The 21,433-nt window shown below is 40.9% G+C and overlaps 1 long non-coding RNA gene across 3 annotated transcripts in view; it reads left to right on the top strand.

Moving 5' to 3' along the window:
• LOC114010500 (uncharacterized) overlaps positions 1–21,433 on the top strand; it is a 239,419-nt gene that overhangs the window by 150,677 nt on the left and 67,309 nt on the right. For 2 of the 3 annotated variants that reach the window (XR_008748842.1, XR_003551935.2), the window contains exon 3: positions 1,956–2,040. The exons of the other annotated variant lie outside the window; for it this stretch is intronic. This is a non-coding gene — a long non-coding RNA (uncharacterized LOC114010500). The remainder of the gene's footprint in view (positions 1–1,955; positions 2,041–21,433) is intronic. 3 annotated transcript variants of the gene reach the window in all.

Here is a 21,433-nt window from a genome sequence, read left to right as displayed (position 1 = left end):
GAGTTATTGAATCAAACCTACCAGAACTGCCAGACAAACAATTTGCAGCTGCAGTCTGAAGCCTGACAATGACACAGAATCAAAAAGAAATAGTTGGAGTGCATGGGCTTGTGAACTCCTCTGCGACCCACCACAGCAGGCTCCGTAGGATTGTTCTGCTCTTTCTGGTCCTCTCCCTGTACAAATCCTTCTCTTTACCTCCCTTTTCCTCTCTCTTCCATTTTCTCTCCTATGTCTTGCCATTTTCAGTTTCTCACACCTCCCCCCCAGCTTTTCTTTCTCTCTCTCATTGCCTCACTCTTTCCTTCTGTTGCCTCCAATATACCTCTTGCCTCTTGTGTGCCCCCCTCTGTTTCTCGTTGTTTACGTTTCCCTAAATGTTTTCCTTATTTTTGATTAATTTAATTTCCCCCCACTGTTTCCCATACTGTCTCCTATTCTCCCTTCCCTGCTGTACCTTTTTACAATTTAATTTCCCCCTCCATATTATTGCTTGTTGTTTCTCCTTTTCCTGCCAATTCTTCTACCTTCATTTTTCTTGAGCACTTTTAGCCAGTAGCTGAGCTCTGTGTTGCTTTTACTCCTCAGACGTGAGGATTTAAACCTTTCCTGTCCACCAGGATTTCCAAAGTGCCAATCCAGCGCAACTAAGGGGAACTGATGGGGTTTGGCTCTAACGTCTATGAAGAGAGAGACTGCAAAAGCCAGCGTAACAGTAGCACTCGCAAATGCTCTGTGGCTTGTGAGCCAGGCCTACACTCATAGTTGGATTCAAAACTTATCAAATTAATGGGATCTGGATCAGACCTGCAAGTAACCGTCTCCTTATCAGACTTCTGTCCTTTATTTTAATAGCAAACTCAATGCTGTTTCTTACAGTATACAGTTTCGCTTTGGCTCAGGGCATTCTATTGTTTTTAGTAATTATTATTCTAAAGCACATACAATGTATGTAGGGTTCAATGGAAAGGGGTCATATTATGAAATACATTCAAGCTCATATATAGAAAAAACCCACTTCCTAGGTTTTGCATGCTCATAACAGTTTTCTGCTATTTTGGGGAAGATTTTTCCATTCCTTTTCTTCTTTTATAAAGCATGGGCTAACCATTACCCTTCTAAGCTTTAGAAGCACAGTATTCTAAACGGCTGGCAGGAAGATAGATAGTACACAAATTGTTTTGGTTTGGTTTGTTGTTGGGTTTTTTGGGGGGTTTTTTTTGCACCACTCATAACTGGCAGGGTCAGGTTTTCTTCAAGGATTTTTTTTTTCAGTTTCTTTGGGTTTTTTACGTTCTTTGGTTTACTTATTTTCTTTGTTCCCTTTCCCCACCCACTTCCACTTAAGAACATTTGTTGTTCTTCGTGACAGTATTTGTGCACTTTCTATTAAAAAGTGGTTGCTGTTAATTGGCAGTTATATATTCTGTGAGAGCCCCACCACAAAGTGACCTCTCGTGAGGAGCCTACTACCAAGGCCAACTCCCATTGCTCTTCTCTAGGCACAGCAGGGCAGTCCCATCCTTGGAGGGCTCTGGGGCTGTAGAACTGTCAGAGAAAGGGAACAGATCGCTCACCATCCCATAGCTGACCACTAGCAGTCCCAGGAATCAAGTCAAGCCCAGATCTTGTTGACAGGATGCCGCCTCTCCTTGTCTAAAATTATGCATAATATAAGCATGAAAGAAACTCTTCCTTCCTCTTCTATTTACCTGCTTCCTTCTGTCTCTCCAGCTACTGCTCCTGTGGAGTTCGGTGCTGGTGAAAATGGAAAAAAATCAGTGCCTGTGTAAGCTAACCCTTTCTGCTCTGATCGGATTTTTCTCCTTTTGTCCGCTTCTTTGTTTGATTTAAAACCTTAAACCCCTTGAAGGTTTTCCAGTAAGATTTTGAGCACAGTTTGGAATGGGGGGAGCAGTCAGAGCATTACCTAAAAGGTCCTTATTTATTTTTAGCTAATGGCAGAGGAGGGCTGATTGGATTAGTCCAGCAATGTGAGTACCTGATGCAGCCTGCTATCAACATGTCAACAGAGGAAGGGTTAAGTACAGTTTTTTTCACTTTCTCTCACCTCTTTTACCTCTCCTGCTTTGCCTTTCTTCACCTAGTAACTGACACTTGCAACATCAGTGAAAATTCCTGGGCATGTTCTGGTGCTGGTCAATACAGGAGTAAATCTCACAGTCCCTCCCACTGTTTCACATATGCCACCTAACAGCAGTGGATGCTCAGGAAGACCAAGGGGTGACGTTTTAAAGCTTTAGACCGGGCTTTAGCCATGTGACATCTATTAAAGCAATTGGGAGCCAGGTGGCTAAAACCCAGTGCAATTCATTGTAATGGTACCCCTGAGAGTGCCCATCTCCTTTTAGCACTACTATTGATTAGGCAATTCTTGACTTTGAGGAACAAAATTGGTGTGTGCATCAAGGTTCTTTTCCTCAATTTGGCCTGGTTTGAAATTAATCGTTCACCTTGAGCATTTTTGTAAGCAGCTTTAAGCTTCAATAAATTTCAGTGTGATTTGGTTTTTCTATCACCTTTCTCTGTGGAGGGCTGTTGTTTACTAGACTTCTCTAGGACATCTCCAGAGCTGTTTGGTCTTTATCCTCATCTCCCGCATTGATCTTGGTATGTTGTCCAGTGTGATTGTCCAAGCTTGGTAAAATGCTGGGGGGTTTATTTAATGGCTGCACACAGTGTACGGTCGGCAGCACTGAGGCCAACGGGTACTTGGTTTTCAGTAGGAGCGATGCGTTTGATGAGGTAGACCTTGTTACGTTTTAGAATATTGTCCAGACCCTGCCTCTGTCTTGACTGAAATGATGTGGTATTCTTAGAGGGAGCACGTAAACCATGAGAGAGTTCCTCCTAATTTCAGAAACTCTTCATGAGTATTTGATATTTACTAGGGAGTGAAATGCCACACAAAGGTACGTGTATGTATACTTACGTATGTCAGAAGGTGAAAATATGTAAAAATAAGGAAGACAGTTCCCCAGCTCTCCTACATTTCACACTTCCCTTCCAAAATATTCCCTGTTCCTCTTTATTTCTCTAGAGCGCAGGAAGATTCTTCAGCATGTTGTGTCATCATTTGCGGAGAGACAGGGCAGGCTGTGAGGATGTGCCCTTTGCTTTGGGAGTCTGGTGCATTACAGTTATTTATACGGATTTTTCCATGTGTTTCTTTTGGGTGTCCTAGAGTACTCCTGTTAAAATTAGGTAATGCTAAGTACTGGCAACCACAAGTGACTAGCATTGAATAGCTTTTTCCTGCAATAAAACCCAAAGTGAAAGCTGGGCTGGTCCTACATAGAAAAAGTCATCAAGCCAGTCCGGTACTTCAGCAGCTAGGTGAATCTGTGTGGAGACTCTGTAGAGTGTGCTGCTGCAACACTTCTCTCAGTGCTGTTCCTCACCTCCTTGTAGCCCTCTTGCTCTTATGAGTACCCAGGCTGGAGAAGGTGGTATTTAACATTTCTGTGTTGCTGGAAGACCTTTGTTGGGATGTTTGTGATGTGGAATGAGATGCAAACAGTATTAGAGATAGAAAGGAGGTTCAGAAACATTGGCTTCAGAAAGAGGAGTGTTTCTTATTCCTGTTTCTGTTCAAAATGGAATAAAGCAGCTCCTGAGGTGTCACAGGCAACCTAGGAAGTCCATCACCTCCTTGCCAAAGAATGTAGGTTTAGGAGCCCCACAAGTGTTTTTATAAGACATGCCTGTCTGTGTTGAGCTGGGAGGTTGTCAAAGCCTAAAACATTCTGTTTGAACAAGCTGGTGTACTGCAATGAGAAGTTGTTTCATCTGAAAATTCAATCAGTTCTACTGAAAATTCAGCTCATCACGATCTGAGTGTGAAATGTGATGCCAGTATTACAGGGACAGCATAACTGTAGGACTTTGATGGAGCTCTGAGAACAAGAAAACTATGCATCAACTCTCTCACTCCAGGCAAGTCAAATGGAAGGTTTTCTGGAAGGATTTTTAGAAATCTCAGCAGAATGGCAAATTCCAATCTCAGTTAATTTTTTTTATTTTTTTTTTTTTTTTTTTGTGAAACAACACAGAACACAAGTAGTGCCGAAACATGAATACTGAAAAAATCTGAGCTGGATTGCCCAACCCTATGTAAAAATACATGTAACTTTAGTATTGAAGGCCTTGCCAAACTAATTAATGAAACAATTAATTTTCTACATTCTACCTTTTAAACATCCTGTGTATGTCATTAGATTCTCAGAAATCAGTATGGCGGATCTCCCAGGAAAAGGTATTTGATCTCTAAATTACTGTTGTTGTAAAAAAATGCATCTATAGGCTCTTTTACATTCAAAGTTCATGTTATTTCACAAGGTCTGAGATGTGTAAAGAACTTTGTATTAAAACCTTTCCTATTTTAATTGAGGTTCATCAGTCATGCATCTGAAACTGGTGTTTTTCCACAAATATTTTAAGCAAAAATAGCTTCTGTGCATAGAAATAAAACAGATGTTCCCCATGTAGGTAGCACTTGCCATATAGGAGGTACTGCAGACTTAAAAATGCTGAAGGCCAGAAGGGGTGCTCCTTCTTCCAGAGTTCGCTGAGTGGGCTCATGATCTGAGGGTCTCACTCTGTCCTGCAAGATTGTTTCCATTTTACAGACTGAAACAGGGGGCCAAAGAGGTTGGGAGAGCAGAGTCGCACTTTGGTGGTGAGAGAGGAGAATGTGCGTGTAGCTCTCTTCAGCTGGCTTTTGCTTATTTGGCATTGTGCTCTTTTGAGCTGAATTGCTAGCTCATTTTCCAGACTCGGGGGGAACAGCAGAGATCAACAGTGATAGGAGGAATTAATACCAAATTTGGTTCTACATGTGGCGCGATCCTGTTTACTTGCGAAGAACGTACAATGTCCCATTGCTTTTCCTGAGTGCAGAAAAGATTCTACAGTGGGTAATGTATTTGCTATCAGGTCTAAAACATCCCTGAACCAACACTTATCTACTCCTGTCATTTTTGGGTTTGTATTTTCCCCCCAGCTCATGCTTAGGTGTGTCTGAAATCTTTGACCTGCCTGTTTCACCATTGCAATAGCAATTTTGAAGGTAACCATTTAACTAATCTGCTGCTTAAAATGCCTTGTGATCTCTCCGTTTTGGATAATGGCTCCTGTTGCTTCATGTAGCTGATTTCATAAAGGACCTTATTTTTTCCTGTGTCCTAAATAAAGGGCTGTAAATGTGTCCACAGATCTAAGCAAGGCTTCATTAACTTCTTCACAGGAAAATGTTTAAGCATGTTGAAGTGTTCATTATAATATAAAAGTGAGAAACGGTTGTGTCCGGGTATTCTTAGCCAAGATAAAACATTCCTGCTTCCCCTGGCCTCAATGGAGCAGCACTGTATTATGTCAACAGAAGCTGTTGTCTATTAGTAGTTTCACTCCAGTCAGCAATGTCAACTCTTGATCATTGTTTTTCTTCCCCTTGTTCTCTGTCGAGGCAGTTTTTGTCCACACATTCAAATGCAGGCTCAGGAGGATTTTTCTTAATTCTCCATATAAAAAATTGAGCAAGCGGGCATCATCTACTTAGAGAACTGATGTCAATTCCTGTGACCAAAGGACTGCTCTCCTCAGTGCTACAGTTATTCTCCATAAACACTGAAGTTCATTGGTGACCTCTTCAGTATGGTACATTTCATAGTATCAAAGAAACAAGTGAGTCGCAACTGCTCTACTAAAATTTGTTTCCTGTCCTCTAATCTGGGATGCATCTCTCAGTAAAACAGGCAGGGGAGGTTTCTTGATAGTTCTGTCAACAGTTCCCCGCAGAAACTGCAAAAGATAGATCCCATGTCAGTCCATAAAACTGAAGAGTTTTCCCAGAAGTGCTGGAGGCAGATGCCTGCGTCTTCTCTTCTACTTTTACCGTGGAGATAAGCGGCAAACGTACCAAGCTGCATTAAACACTTATGGCTTGGTTTTGCCAGGAGATAGTACAGGTGGTTTTGTGCCTTCCAGTGTATTGGTGTCCCAAATCCTAGGAAGAGGAGTGACAAAGCAAGGTGACAAGGCTGTTACACCAGACTAGTCCTGAGGCATCCAGCTAAAACAATGTTTAGCAGTGCCCAAGGAAGGAATGTATTTAAGAGAACTGTAACGTCTCAGTTTTTGCACCGTGCTGCCTGTGCCTTTCCCCTTGGGGGTGCCAGGATCTTCAGCTTAGTCTAGCAGGGTGCTCTGGGAGGCATCCTTGAACACGGCATCCCTGAGGAAGAGTGCATTACTGAGGAATGTGTTTAGATGACACATTGCAGTTCTCAGTGGGGAAGTTTTAGTCTGATTTTCTGTGGAATAGAATACCCAAGAACAGAATAAAATCAGCATTTGGAAAACATTCTGTCCCTCTCTACACTGATTTTCCAAAGCTGCTTTTCACTGCATGCCTAGAAGGTCCCATTCAATTAGGAAATGTAGAAGTGTGTGTACATGGTTTAAAGCAGTGCATGGGAGGCTGTTCTATTTTCCAGGATTTTAAAGAATGTGACCACAGAGGGTATCAATACAGATTTGTGGGATCATCTTAGAAAAGGTTGAATATAAAGTTTTGTTTGCAAATACATATGCCATCAAAACTTGATTTACCAATGCTGTTTACCATTTGATCAGATAAAAGGATATTAGCTCTTAAAAATGAGACACAAACTGAATTCCCTTTTCAGTGCAGTATGTAATAATACTGTATTTCTCTGGGCTTGTATGGCTCCTTTTGTCATCTGAACAGACACATGCAGAAGTAGCCTTTGAGCCCCTTCCTGCTGTTTCAACATGACAGTTGCTTAAAACAGCAGAGGGCCAGGTGTAAAGGGGGTTACAAAGCTTTGAGATGTCCTCTGGCAGTATTTGTTTCTGTGGTTTAAATGCTCCTGCCTGCAGCTATTCCCCTGCTCCACTGCTGGAATTAACTACCAGTGGGCAGAGAGCAACCCATGCAATGCTCCCCCAGCACCTCTGACGCTGTGCCCTGATGTGGGGATGCAGAGGCAGGTCTTGCTCTGCCTGGGCTGGTAGTGAGTGGCTGGGACAGCAGTGCCTGGGACCACCACAGCAGCATTCCCAGGAGGCTGTCATCGTTAGGATCATGGCTCCATTTTTATATGGAGGCTTGGTCCAAATCAGAATAACACACACACACACAGAGTTCTTATTGTGTATTACAAAGCAATAACATCGAGCCTAATCCAAAGTTTACTCCACTGGTGGTTTTTTTTAGCTGCACTGAGCTCTGAAAGAAACCCAATAAATAACCTATGAGCAAAATTGTATAGAACGATCAACATGCAACTGTCATGCTGTGTTTGCCTCATGTCATTAGTCATGATGAAAACCTGCATAATTCTGGAGCAGAACAACAATTTCCACACAGCAAATTGCAGATTGTGTTTGCCAACCCACAAAACATCACAATATTTATTTTGAAACTTTATAATGCTATCAAGGGCAAATTCACTTTACCCGTACAATAGCTCTGTTGAGACAACTTAGATTATGCATGCGAGAAGAAGGCAGAACTTGGCTCTGGGCACAAGAAAAGCAAAGCTGGTTTCCTCCTGTGGTAGAAATAGGGAATGTATAAGCACAGAACTGGGGAGATACGTTACTAGCAAGCATACCACCAGGGACCTGGGGAGAAACATCAGGATACAATTAAGATAATGATACTCTGGCTCCCCAAATTCGTACCTTGTTCACCTTCCTACCTTGGTCATTTGGAAAGACTGCCTTTCTGCTGGTTTCACGCAAAGCACAGCATTCCCCAGTGCACCTCTGTACTTCTGCAGATCAAATTTATCCATGGTATGAATGAGCTTACCATTGTCAGAAAGAGCAGCGCCATTTCTTGGAGTTAGAGCCACTGAAAAACTAGTTTGTATGTCAGATTTTTGAATTTGGGTTATTGAAGGATTTTTTAAAGTTAATTTTATTATTTCACACTGCAGACATCACTGGGTTTAGGTTCAGTTTTAGGTGGAAAGGTGTTTTGGATTTTTTTAACATTCCATCACCTATCTTGACAGATTCTGTGTGCCAGAGGCAGTCATCTTAACCCTGGATCAAAACCTAATCTCTCCTACTTTCGTAAAACCTTTTCCTCTAATTCTCTCTCTAGTAAATTATATTCTGTTCTTTGCCCTTGAATAATTTAAAAACGTATAGAATAAAGTCTGCAGGGTGGGGGGTGGGGTGGGGGTGTCTTTTCCATTGAGCCATACCTGGCAATCAAAATACTGCATTCATATCTTGCTGCAGTGATCTCATTTCTATTGGGACAGCACTCCTGTGAGCACAGGCCCGTGTTGTGTTCATCCTGTTACAACCAGATAAACTCATAATGTAGACAGATAAGAGCTATGCTCATTAATCTATTAATTGCCTATTGTCAGTTGTCAATATGTTTCGCTTGATGGGAAGCCGGAAGATTAGTTTGTATTGTGAAGATGTAGATTTTTGTTCTGTATTACTATTATTTTATTTTGATGTGTGGAATACTATGAAATGACATTCAAGCTGGTAGTGTCTCACCCGAACAGAGTAGAGCTGGCTGCTTTTTAAGTTTCGGAAACCAGAAAAATGCTATGCCCCAAATGGCTGTAAAATAAAAAGCATATTTTTCAATCAGAGGACCCTGCAAGAGCTGTGACTGTGTTGAGTAACACATTTTTTATGATGGGCATTCAGGACATCCTTAAAATCAACACAGCCTGAGATACCCTGATTTCCCGGGGAAGCTGAAACTCTGTGGGGACTTCATTGTTCGCTGGAAATTTGAGACTGATTTTGTCGGTGACTGGAGCTGCTGGAGCAAGTTTTTATTATAATTGTGTGACCTTTAATACACCATGAAGAGATTTCAAGTTCTCTATTTTTCTAGCCTATAACAAATCAAATGTTTAACTATAATGTACAGTCACCAAGTTTACACCTTAAGAAGGGTGATTTTCAAGGGCTTATCTCTACAAAGAACAGTGGAGCAGAGACAGTTTCAAAAAAAGGAAAAAAAAAGGAAGGGAGAGGAACATCATAGAACCACTTTACAGACCTATTTGAATCACAGCTTTAAGTCATTTATATCATGGCCAAAAAGCCCATCCATGTGTGCATTTAATAATGACGGCCAATTCTGAACAGAGACTGGAATTTTTTCTCTCCATGGCAGGAAGCAAAAAAACCCCTCACTGTTTCTGCGTTGGTAACTTGACCTGTTTGAATTACTTTATTACTTGTGAGACTATCAGCCAGGTGGCCAGCATTTAAACTCTGAGGACAGATCTGGGAATTGATTTCTGTGGAACTACCATAGTTAAGAGCAGCTGATGATTAGGCAGGTCAGGTGTTTTCTAGGCACACTCAGGCAGCTCTGTCTGTCAAATAGCAGCTCATCAGTGGGGCAGTGATCTTCATGCTATCTCTGCACAGGTTTGAAGGGTACAGGCAGCTCTTCCATACTTTCCAGGACACGTAACGGTGCTACATGCCTGGGCATAAGAACCTGCCATCCTTATTTTCTGCTGTGACATGAGGAAAGCGGTTTATTACCTCAAGGTAGACAAGGTGTGTTCCTGTCTGGCTGCAGTCATCCCAGTGATGGGTGTGGGAGTCAGTCCACAAGATCTAGGAGACTCTGTTGTTATTATCAAGGATGGTCACATAGAAGAGCATTTAATTGGATGCATTTTCTCATGATGCATGGTGGGAGACATGGGGGTTTAGTTCAAATTTTCAAGGAAAAAAAAAAGTTACTGTAATGTGTGTGGGTCTTTTAATATCCAGGAAAAATCTATTTTCTCTCATTGTTTTACTCTTCTGGGCTTCTTTCATTCTGCAAAAAAAGTTAAGGAGGGAAATGCATTTAAATTAAATGAAATTACATGAAAGAAGAAAGGATAAAAAAAAATCTCCCTTTCCACTGAAAACGGGTCAAACCCCCTTAAAGTAAGGAAATTACTTTTCTCAAATATCATTGATGTTTTAGCTTATATTTCCCCTCATTTTGGAAAGTCGATATGATTTCACTCTTTTCATCTCCTCTAACTTCTCCAGAAGAGAATGGGTTTTGGAATGCGACACAAGAGCAAAAGGTAAAATAGGAAACACAGAAAAATCTCTGGGTATCGTTCAGGTATCTGTATTCACTGGACACCAGCTGGATATTTGTATTCAGTGCTTCAAAGGTAGAAAATGATAGAAAGGTGTGATTGGAAGTTTAATGCTTTGAAAACTTACTTAAGAATAAATGTGATCCATTTAAATGCCTGCAAAATAGAAAAATTCAAAATTAGGAATTTCTCACATCTGCCTGTTTCAACAAACTTTTTTGCTTTTACATAAGTGAAGTATGGCTGGGCTCAGAGGACCCCGCACACAAAGTACATGTCATATCTTCTCCCTGAGTATTTATTCACTGATGAAGACTGAATTGCAGAGGGATTAAAGGCCTCGCTTCTGGTCCCGCAGGAAATACATGGCAGAGTCTTGGAATGGAACCAGCTCTCCCAAGTCCCAGATGAATGCCTTAACCAAAATCTCACCCTTCATTATCATACTTTGTTTTTCTTTCTTTCCTATGTCTTCTCTAAAAATGTCTTTTGTTTGGTTCGTTGAGGTCAGCAGTCAGCTTGTTGCAAGTACCACAGATTTTCACCCTTTACGTTTTTTTCTTTTTCTCTTTGTACATTACGTATATATTGAGTTGCTAGCTCTGCATTTCTTCTTGCTCCCAGATGTCCCCCTACTGTGCAGAAGGTGACAGCTTCAGGAGCACAATGTTTTGTCATTTTTGACCTGTGGGATAGTGCACACCCCTTTTTAGCCCATGTCCCATTGTAAGTCAACCCCTTTTGATCCAGTCTCCATCCCCTTTTATTGACCAGCTCCCCTATTTCCACTAAATGTTTCAACCCTGCTGCCTGCGCCCTTTGTGCTTTCTTTAATTCTCAATATTTCTGCAGCAGGACTGAGTCTGCCATCAGTTTGTTTAGTAGAGCAGAAGACAAAGCCAGGCTGGTGCTGCTGCTGTTGAATAGGTCATCGGTGACAACAACCGGTGCTGCAGAAGTTAGCTCCCACTGACATTGTTTTCAGTCCACTTGAATGGAAGCTCCTGGGAGTCTTTCTTTAAAGAGCCCAGGGGTGAGGAAGGCAGGAAAATAGAAAAGGAAGATAATAATTATAGCAATAACACTCCAACTTTCTCAGCTGTGCGTGGACTTGGCTAATCGAAATGAGAAGTACCTTGGGTGCCTGTAGATGGGGTAGGTTAAGAGGTTGTTCTTTTGTCCCGCCATGGCCTCTGCAGTGCGGGGCAGTGACTACCTGTATCTCTAGATTTTTCTCTCCGTTGTTAGGTTAGGTGCTGTCATCTTCAGAAGCAAGATCTTTTTCATAAGCACTTGACCTTATTGAATGAGGTATAGCCCTGACCAGGAAGGGAAGTGAACCTTGTTGGGACCATCAAAGGAAGATCGCACCCAGTACTGCATCTCTGACTTCTCCCGACTGAGCTAAAGCTGTACCTCTGTGCTGGCTGACTGCAGAGCCATGCCTACCAGGAAAAGAGGGGAAAAAAAAATATATATTCTAGAATACATATCCCTCATCTTGAGAAAATTTCTAATTAAACAAATAGATTTTTAATTATACTGCAAGAGAACAATATATTCTATGTTTTGATCTAAATTAAGTCCACTTTATTTAGACACAATAGGAAATAGCAGCTGTCTGTCTTAGGGGCTGCTGAGGCTAAAACTGCGTTAGTCTCATAGGGCAAAACCATCTGAATTGTAGATATAGGAAATGATATGCATAAATAAAGACAACATTGGTTGTAATGGACAAGACTAGTGAAACAGCTCTTTGTTAATCAGAAAGCCAGTTTCTTAAAAGGTAGTAGGCAAGTAGTTTTCATGGTTCACAACAGATATTCAGCCAGAAATTATAATGGAAATGTGAAAGAGGTAGATGCTGAAAAATTTCACATCAATTTTTTAATGTACTTTGGGCCATGTAATGGATTTTCTTAAAGAACTCCAGATAATTAAGTCTTCATTCACAGATTTTGTAACTTAAGTTCTTGGGGGACATGGACTTTCTCTATCAAATACAAAATGCATTTTATGAGAAAAACTGGATGTAATTTTAATATAGAAGAAAAGGGGAAGAAGAGGGAGAGAAATACCAGTGTAGGAGTTCATGGACCAGTATAAATTTCTTTCTGTATTACAGTAAAGAACATGCAACTATAACTGGTCTTAAATGGTAGAAAATACCACTGAATATTTTTTTTTTCTTTCCTGAATATTTCCCGTTGAGGGTAAAAAGAAAACCTAATTACACAGTATGTACAAGTGCATATGCGCATTTATTGTACACAATGCTTCAAGTTTTACACAGGCTGTTTACCTAAAGGAGTTGATTCTCATATAACTTTTTTTTTTTGGTTCTGCAAAAACTTTGAGATCTTGTAATAAATTTAATATAGCTGACCTGTATGGCAAAAGGCTCATTACGTAGTCTTACAGTTTGTATTTATGCAGAATACTGTCTGTTTTATTCAGTTGAACGCTGATTCTGTTAGCAAATCACTTAAGGATTGTGATGATGGGGATACTGATAATCGGAAAAGGGAAAGCACTAAGAGTTGGAATATAGTATAGCTTCCAAATCATGTACTTTTTAGAAATTGTTACTGTTTTGATGCTACGTCTTAACTGCAGAGTTTAAACATATTCATCACCAGGATGGATTGATTTTTCTTTAGAGGAAGATAAAGTTGCATCATATTGCCTTGGTTCTCTTTGTAGTTATTACCTGACTGTCTAGCAGCTGATTGTGGTGGTGGCTTTCTCACTTCCCTAAATGGATTTGCACAGTGTTCTTGTATAACTGGAGAATTACTGAAAACAGATATTTACTTCTTGGTACTTTTTCACTAGTTTAGGGAGTTGCCAGTGGTAAAAAGCACCTGGAGTATCTATCTGTTGCCCAGCACTGGTGTGGCAGGCCTTGGGGGTCTCAGAGAGGCAGGTTCAAGGGCACTTTCTCGGCAGCCTGCTGTACGTTTGTGGAGCTCCAGCTCTCCCAGGCCCCTGCAGATACCCTTCCTGTGGGAGTGCTGGAGAGAGCGTAGTGCTGCGTGGAGCCCTCTGATGCATGGGCACTTCCCAGCCAGCTTCTCAGGACTTTTCATGCCAGTAGTCAGGGGCTGTGGTTGTAGCTCCATGGTACAGCTTTGCTGGGACAAACACACAAGAGAGGGCAGAGAGTTCCCAGTTCCCTGGTGGAGATGCACGGGGAAGGGCCAAGCTAGCACAGCCAGAGCTAGAGAACAGCTGGCAAAAGCAAGAGTGCACAAAGCTGGAAGTCTGTGTGCCATTTAACAAAGCAGCATGGGTGGCAGGCTGGCTTAACATGTGGCCTTGGCGTTTTTTCCCATAGGTCATCAAATGGATAGAGTCATAGCATCATTTAGGTTGGAAAAGACCCTTGAGATCAAGTCCAACCATTAACCTAACACTGCCAAGTCCACCACTAAACCATGTCCCCAAGCACCACAGCTACATGTTTTTTAAATACCTCCAGGAATGGTGACTCAACTGCTTCCTGGGCAGCCTGTGCCAGTGCTTGAAAACCCTTTCGGTGAAAAAATGTTTCCTAATATCCAACCTAAATCTCTCCTGGTGCAACCTGAGGCTATTTCCTCTTGTCCTATCACTTGTTACTTGGGAAAGAGAGACAAACACCCACCTCACTACAGCCTCCTTCTAGGTAGTTACAGATCTCCCTTCAGCCTCCTTTTCTCTAGGCTAAACAACCCCAGTTCCTCAGCTGCCCCTCATAAGATTTGTCTCTAGACCCTTCACCAGCTTTGTTGCTCTTCTTTGGACATACTTCAGCACCTCAATGTCCTGTAGCGAGGGGCCCAAAACAGAACACATGGATGTTTATTTCCAAATTGCTTTGTGGAATCTAACCTGGGTCTTAATTGCCCTTCATGATCTCTTGTTGTTATAACTGACCTGGCACACTTCCCCAGCTCTTGTGGTTTGTCCAAGCTGGTTTTGGGTTTGGTTTTTTTTTGGGGGGGGCAGCGGAATAATTTTTGACAAATGGTTTCAGGCTCTTGAAAATGTCAGGCATGTGTTTTCATATTTTAGCACAAAGTCTTCTGATCTTAGGTTCAGAACCAAATTAGAAAGCATTTAAAATTAAGTGGTCAAGTGGAAGTGAAACATCCCTAGGTTGCCAAACAATGTATTTGATCAAATGATCAAACCAAGTGGTCTTCTGATTTTGAGTTATGAACACTTTCAAGATTTTGGAAGTGCTTTTTATCCAAATATGAGGCTTGAAAACTACAGAACCTCAAAAAACCTCTGAAGGAGAGAAAAACTGTTTCTGTTTGAGTTCTCATTATTTATACCACTACAAAGTGCTTATAAAATATTACCATTCTAATTTTTAGCATTTTACACCTACTTTGCATAGCAATAAGGCAAAACCAGCCTTATACAGATAAGGATGTGGAACCTGTTTTGTTGCATTGGGACCCAAATGATTTCAGAGGAAATAAGGAAGGAAAAAAAGAAAACTAATGCTCTTATGTATTTTTCAATATTTGATAGTTTTCTGTTTATATCGGACTAAGTAGGAGTCATGTGATCATCTAGTTTCACATGTCTGAATCCTTAACAATCTTATTTAAAAATAAGGAGTAATTCTGGACTGGCAACTAACCAGAATTTTCCTGACAAATCAAAATTAGCACTATTGAACATTTTAAAGAAAAAAAGTTTATTTACATGTGAAGTATGGAGGGAGGCACATTGAAAGTCTGTCTTCTGGGAGCCCTTTTTGCTACTTCTGTATCACTTAGTGAAAATTACTGTTCAGCTTTCAGCAAGGATTAACATTCATTGACTTCTTCCACTTTGAAATACGCTGTTTGAAGTATCATACCAGATGCTGATACCTTACAGGAAAACTTGGAAAAATATTCTATTGCAGCTGATGATTTTGAATTTCAGGTACTTTATCTTAAAATTCTTGATTTTGATGTCATAGTATAATGATTATGATCTTTTTCACCATCCCTGTGGTAGCTGATTGTGCTGGTAATCACATCACCACTAGTGTGAGTTCAGAGGTGTATACATGCAGCAAAGTTTGGAGCTTTCTCTATACAAATATCACAAATAAATCGTTGACTAAAAGTTCTAACATCTTCAGATGGTGCCCATTTGAAACATAGTGCTTTCAAGTAAGATAGTTCACTTGTCTCACCAGAAAGAGTTCCCATAACAGTGGCAGGGATGGTGGGTACTTCTTCCCTTTGAGGGCATTCCTTTCTCTGTCACGTTCTGGTCAGGACGCTACATAACTGTCACTTAAAGGCCTAAATTCAGTTTGTTTACCAGTGGGCTAAATGCAGCATTAGGAGAGGACAGGCACCAAACAGCGTTGCCTGTGTATTGTTGATCTCCAGAGATGGTTTAACAGGCAAGATTGGATCTTAACTTGAAGGACAATAGTACCCCATCCTTGCTTTCATGGGTCTTACCCTTCCTGCCCTCTTAAGTTATATTCATAGTGGCCCCTTTTTGCATATTGCAGTGTTGTACGAACTCTGAGATGGCAGTTACCTACCCAGTAAAACATCTGAAGCCATTACATCTATCTTTGGAAGTAACTTGTCAGCCAGAAGTGAGGAGAAGCCAGTACTCTGTGTCCAGCACCACTGGGCACGGACCTCCCTTAAATGTTCTGCACATCATCAAGGGTGGCTAAAAGCAAGAAAGTCCCGTAAGGAAGACATTAGTAGCATGATAGGCAAAGCAGTCTGCTCAAGCGATACCTGCTGGCCATAAGGAGGAAAGATGAGGTTCTACTAGAATTTAAAACAATGAAGTAAGGTGGGAATTGCTCTGCACAATGGCATCTGCATTTAACACTGAAGGTATGTGGTTACACAGCTCCACTGTTGTAAAATTACCCAGATGCTAAGAGCATTCAGTAAACCTACTTTACTACACCAAAGCTACATGTACAGGTAAGCAGTAGAACCTAAGAATTAGAGCGATCCTGTCAAGTTGCTTCACGGTGCTCCAGAAATGAGATATCCTTGCAGAATTCCTTCTTCCATCTGCATGGCAGTGAGCTTCTTCCACTGGAGCTAATTTATAAACATTGGCAATCCTGGTTCTATGGGAGCAGAGTTTCATGGGCTTTCAAGAAGACTGTAGCATTCTTTGCAGCTGAAAATAAAATTTGTAGGAGTTAATTTTCCTAAATATGTGCCCAATGTGAGTTCATTTGTGTCTCATAGCAGAAAGGTATTCAAGTACAATGTAGTAAAGAGAATTAATCACTTCTGCTGCCCTCTTGATTTTCCACTAAGTGAAGCACAACTGCGCTGAATATGACAGGTAGCATCTGATACTGAGAACTGGACATGTAGTGAGCTGCCAATTTTTGCTGAAGTGTAACAAAAGGAGTATGACAGCTTATGGTACGTATCACAGGACCAGCACTATTTTGTTAAAGACAAGAAGGTGTTGATTTCATTTATCACAGTACTTCAGGTGTGTCTCAGTCTTCCTCCATCCTTGTCATCCTCTCAATTTGCTGACTCTATTTAGTTTCATCATAAAATTTGAGGAGACTTCTACTTTTGTGTCACTCAGGTACTTAAGAAGACTGTAGGAGTTTTCTTTCTGAGTTCTCAGTTCATTGAGCTGCAGATAGATGTTCTTTCTCATCTAAAACTCATCGCTTCCTTACCATTGGAGAAGAAAACACATTTAGGAAATTAATTTGTGGCTTTCTTCAATTTGTTCCACATACAACTGCTCATCAACAGTATAGCAGCAAGGAATTGGCATACAGCTACAGGTGTGTGTTCAAATAAAAGTGTATTCTGTGCTTTTATTCTTGTGTAGCGATTATGAAAGGAAAACATTTTTATCAAGCAACCAAAAGCACATTAACATCAGGGAAAGCTGTTGCCACCTCCTACTTTCTTCATGAGACAGTAAACAAGGAGAGGAGCTGCGGCAGGGTCCCCCTGGGGAGTACAAGCCATGCGTGGTGTGACTCCCTCTCTCTTTTTTAATAGCCAGCCCTGTGTCCTTGGCTGACATAAATGGCCACAGCTCTGGTGTGTCCGCTCACCTTCCCTTCTTTTATAAGGGCAGTGAAGTATATGCAATAGCCTCACAAAATAAGTATCGGATAGTGTTTAAAGAAATACTCCTCAATTTTTGCTTATTTTAATGTTGAGGTGCAGGAAGCTGAATAAAGATGCAAAGCAAAAGCCGGAAATTTCCCACCCAGACTCTGCATTGGTGATGGCTGCCTGTGGATCAGGCCTTAGTTCTGGGGCAGAGAGGATGGATTTGTAGCTACCTAATGACAGCTAGAAAATAAAAGTGATTTCTGTGTTTTTGTAAACAGGTTGCAAATGTAAATACCTCAACTTTTCTAAAAATTTGTGGGGGATAAGGAGATTACTTTCTCGTTAAATTTGTACCCTCAGAAAGAGAGAAAAAAAATTTGAACCTAAGGAAATTATTTCATTTATTTCTAGGATAAGTTTTCCATTCTGACTCTGTTTCACCTCAGTCTCTGAAATTCAAAGGCAATTTTCACTTTTTTCTTTTTTAAAAATATGATGTGTTATGCTTTCAAAAATGGCCATGCTTGGCTTTTGCACCACACGGTCCCAGAGTCTCTCAGAGAAGTGTGCTCTTTATAGATTGAGAGGTGTATTTTTTAAATTTTTTTTAAGAATACCATTATACCACGAAGTGACTCTCCTCCTGCCTTTCTTCCACCCCCAAAAGTGGGGAGCTGGGCATTACAGTACAGAGCAGCCTATTGTGGCTCCGTCACTTATGCAAAGAGGTCACGGATGATGGAGTCTGGAATACAAAAGGTATAGGGCACTCTGCGAGGAGGGGATCAAAACAAATCTCCTTTATCTAATGCAGAACCTATTACTGAATCAAACGTGGGGACACGAAGGGTCCAAGTGTGCTTTTAATAATCTGTGTTACAAACAGACTGTAATCTGCACAATTAAGCTTCTTGGAGTTGGCAGGGTTTTGTGCAGTTGGCAGTTTTCCCCTTGAATAAAGGTCAAAAAGAGGGGGGTGAATTAACTGATGAATACCTTTTTAAAGGTATTCTATAATTCCATGGAACATTAGACATATTTTCTTCATTGTGCTAGTGACTGTAGGGAAGAGTGACTTTTGTGTCCTAATTTAAAAGCCCGCCTGTTTCAAAAGTGGAGGCAGGCAAACAATAAATGAAGGAGGGAAGGGGAATAGGAAACCTGCCTCTGTCGCTGCCTAGGTGCGAGCTGGGTTGTCAGCATGTGTCCGATTGTAGCACGCTGCAGATCAGGCCCAGGGGAGCTCTGCTTGTGTGAGCGTTACCTTAGAGTTGCCCTTAATAGCTGTCTCTGACCGTTTTGTAGGTTACCGGTTTCTGGACCCCTGGGAGGAATGGTGGGGACCTTGCATACTCCTTCCGGGTGGATGTCTTGTTATCCCGAGTATGATTTCTTCAATACAAACACGTACTCTCTTTGTTGCAGGGATATAGACTATATGCAGTTCTACCCAAATGGGTGGTGTAGGGTTGCTCTCCCAGCAGGATAGCCTCTTTGCTTGATTACGATGATGAGAAAGTGTTTCATTTAAAGAGGAAAATGCTTCAATGGTTTTCTCATCCCTTGCCCCTCCTCTTGGCAAGCAAATGCACCGTTGGGGCACTGGGTTTATCGCAGGCCAAAGAGGGAATTCTCTTAGGAGCCTCTTGTTGAAATGTTGGCAGCACGTCACTGAGTAGTTCTAAAGACCTCAGGAAGACCCAGATTTCTCTGAATTTTCCCACCCCTGGCCTTGAATGTAGTTGCCTCTCTGGCCTTGCAAACTTTGGGAGAACATCAAGGAATGTGCTTGCAGCCACCGTAGTACTCATCAGCACAGGGGCAGTCCCTTGGGATAGGAAGGAAAGTTGACTGGAGAAAGAAACCACCCACGTACTAATCTTTTTGTTTCCTGTAGTTATATTTTCTTCACTTTTTCTCCCTCACAAAATACACTTAAGGGAAAGGCATTATTTGCCAGAATCTTTTCTGGGAGAGTGAGCTGGAGAAGCTGTGCTGCTTTTGCTGTACACAGATTCTCAGATCCTTCAAAAGCCTCTGTCCAGCTGTCTCGCTCTCTCTGCCGCTGCGTGGTGTGGTCAGACTTCCTTCATCTTTTGTGTGTTGCTGCTCCAGTGTAAAATCAGGGGGAAATAATTTACCTCCATTTGCACTTGACCATTTTGGGGCAAATTAATTCTACTACCACTTACTTGAAGAGTGACTTGCAGAATTACGGAGGGAGGCAGGGGAGGAGAGGTAGTTTTTTTTGTGTGTCTGGAAAAAGCATGGTCTGACCGAGGTCTCCTTTTCTCTTTCCACTCCCTGTCCCCCCTTTTTTTTAATCTTTTCTATTTTTACTTAGGTGCTAAAGTTAAGTGTTCACTGAATATAATTTCAAATGACAGTTTAACTTACTATTTTAACCAAAACTGTAATAGAAAAATATTTTCCTGCATTGTTAAAATCAACTCAGTTCCTGCTCAGCTATGCACACTCTGTAAACAAGAATGGGTATTTGCTGTTGATGTGTGGAATATATTTTTTGTTAAATCACAGAATGGTTTAAGAATTAAGCTAGAAACAAGATGAGGAAAAAACCCTCAGAGCTGTAATCAAACATCCATTCCAACAGCTGAAACATGTTATTACATCTTTCAGCTGATTTATCGTACCCAAAGAGATTTCATAATCATTCTCAGTATTAAAACAAGGGGAATAGAGGCACATTTCAATAACAATGATTGTTGTTTGGAGAATGCCAGTCATGTCTAGGAGTGTTATTTACATCAGACAATATGTAGATACTGTGCCTCCAAGCTTGTTCCTGTTTGGTTTTGTTCTTTGACTTACACAAATGAATTTTAAGAAATGTTGACAACGAGGTTCAATAGCTAAATACAATAACCGGGGTCCTGCTGGCTTCCTTTTGGGAGGAAAGAAATTTTTACCACATAAGTCATGCAATCTGATGTAGAGATAAATGCGGCTATAAATGTCTGAGCTATCTTTGGTATGAAAGGTGGGAAGAAATTGAATCCGTGTACTGATTTTAATTTGTATTCACACATTAGCTATAGCTAATTTGAAAACAATTAAAAGAGAGGAATGAGGAAACCAGATGTGGAGCAGTGGAATCTATTACAGAGAAGCAGGCTTCACTTTGTGTTATTTTCTAACATGCAGTTTTATTTTTGCTGGTGTCTGTCACAAATCCTAAAATACCATTACAGAGTTAGCAGATGGTTCCCAAGTATTCATACCTGATAAAGCCTCCTGGGTGATCAAGCACTGAAAAATCAATATATTTTTCAACTTTCAATGGCTAGCTATTCAGTTTCATTACATCTCGCTATTCCTCCATGGCTACTGTGATATGGACACTTACTTCACCATTGCATTAAGCTCTAATCTCCGGGCCGGCTGATACAGGCAGCTAATGAATAGCTAGAGTACCACCTCGGTATGCTTCACAATTCTTCTGATCTCAGTAGGATGTTTCGAGTACTGTGATCTTGTGTTTAGTAACACACCAGTTCTTCCCCCTCTTTTTTTTCCGCACATGCACAGACACCCCTCTCCAGCTGTCACCTTGCTGAGCTCTGAAAGGAAAATTCAGTAAATACACATTTTAGCAGAAATATTTTGCCTTGACATTTGACTCTTCTAAATAAATAATATCAGCAAGTCGCAGTAAGTCAGATCCATTCTCCCTGGGTGACCATATGAATCACATTCTTAAATCTATCATTTTCAATAAAGCCACAACTAGAGATAGGTCTTTAAAATGTCCTGCTTTTGTCTCCAGATTATCTACATCCCCCACAAAATAGCTACGCTCTCTGACTGACTGCTAATGCTTTCTTTAAATCATGTTTCTTTCCCCTTCTCCTAACTCAGACTCGTAGTATGGGAAAGTTAACTTACAGTAAATGACAAAGCATGCGTCGGCTCTTTAATGATTACGAGTACCTGATTATCAGTCTTTGCCATTGCATTTTGGTGTTGATCAGGGGCTAGATTTCTAAAATGGGACATCTCTTTATACTGCAATTTGTATGAAAAAGTAAGTGCAAGTAAAATACTAGTGAATGCATGAAGTACTTGGATGCATATGGGCATCCTCAGAAAGTGCAGTATCCTATACATTTTAATTTTCTATTCATATTAAAGATTTCACTGAATTTTGCTATTACAATTTAATTGAGGGTGGGGTGGGGGTGGTTTATTTTCATTGTT

The sequence above is a fragment of the Falco peregrinus genome, chromosome 9, assembly GCF_023634155.1.
Source record: "Falco peregrinus isolate bFalPer1 chromosome 9, bFalPer1.pri, whole genome shotgun sequence".
In the NCBI taxonomy this organism is placed as follows: Eukaryota; Metazoa; Chordata; class Aves; order Falconiformes; family Falconidae; genus Falco; species Falco peregrinus.
Note: the sequence above shows the minus strand (reverse complement) of the source record. Positions and strands in the feature narration are given on the sequence as shown.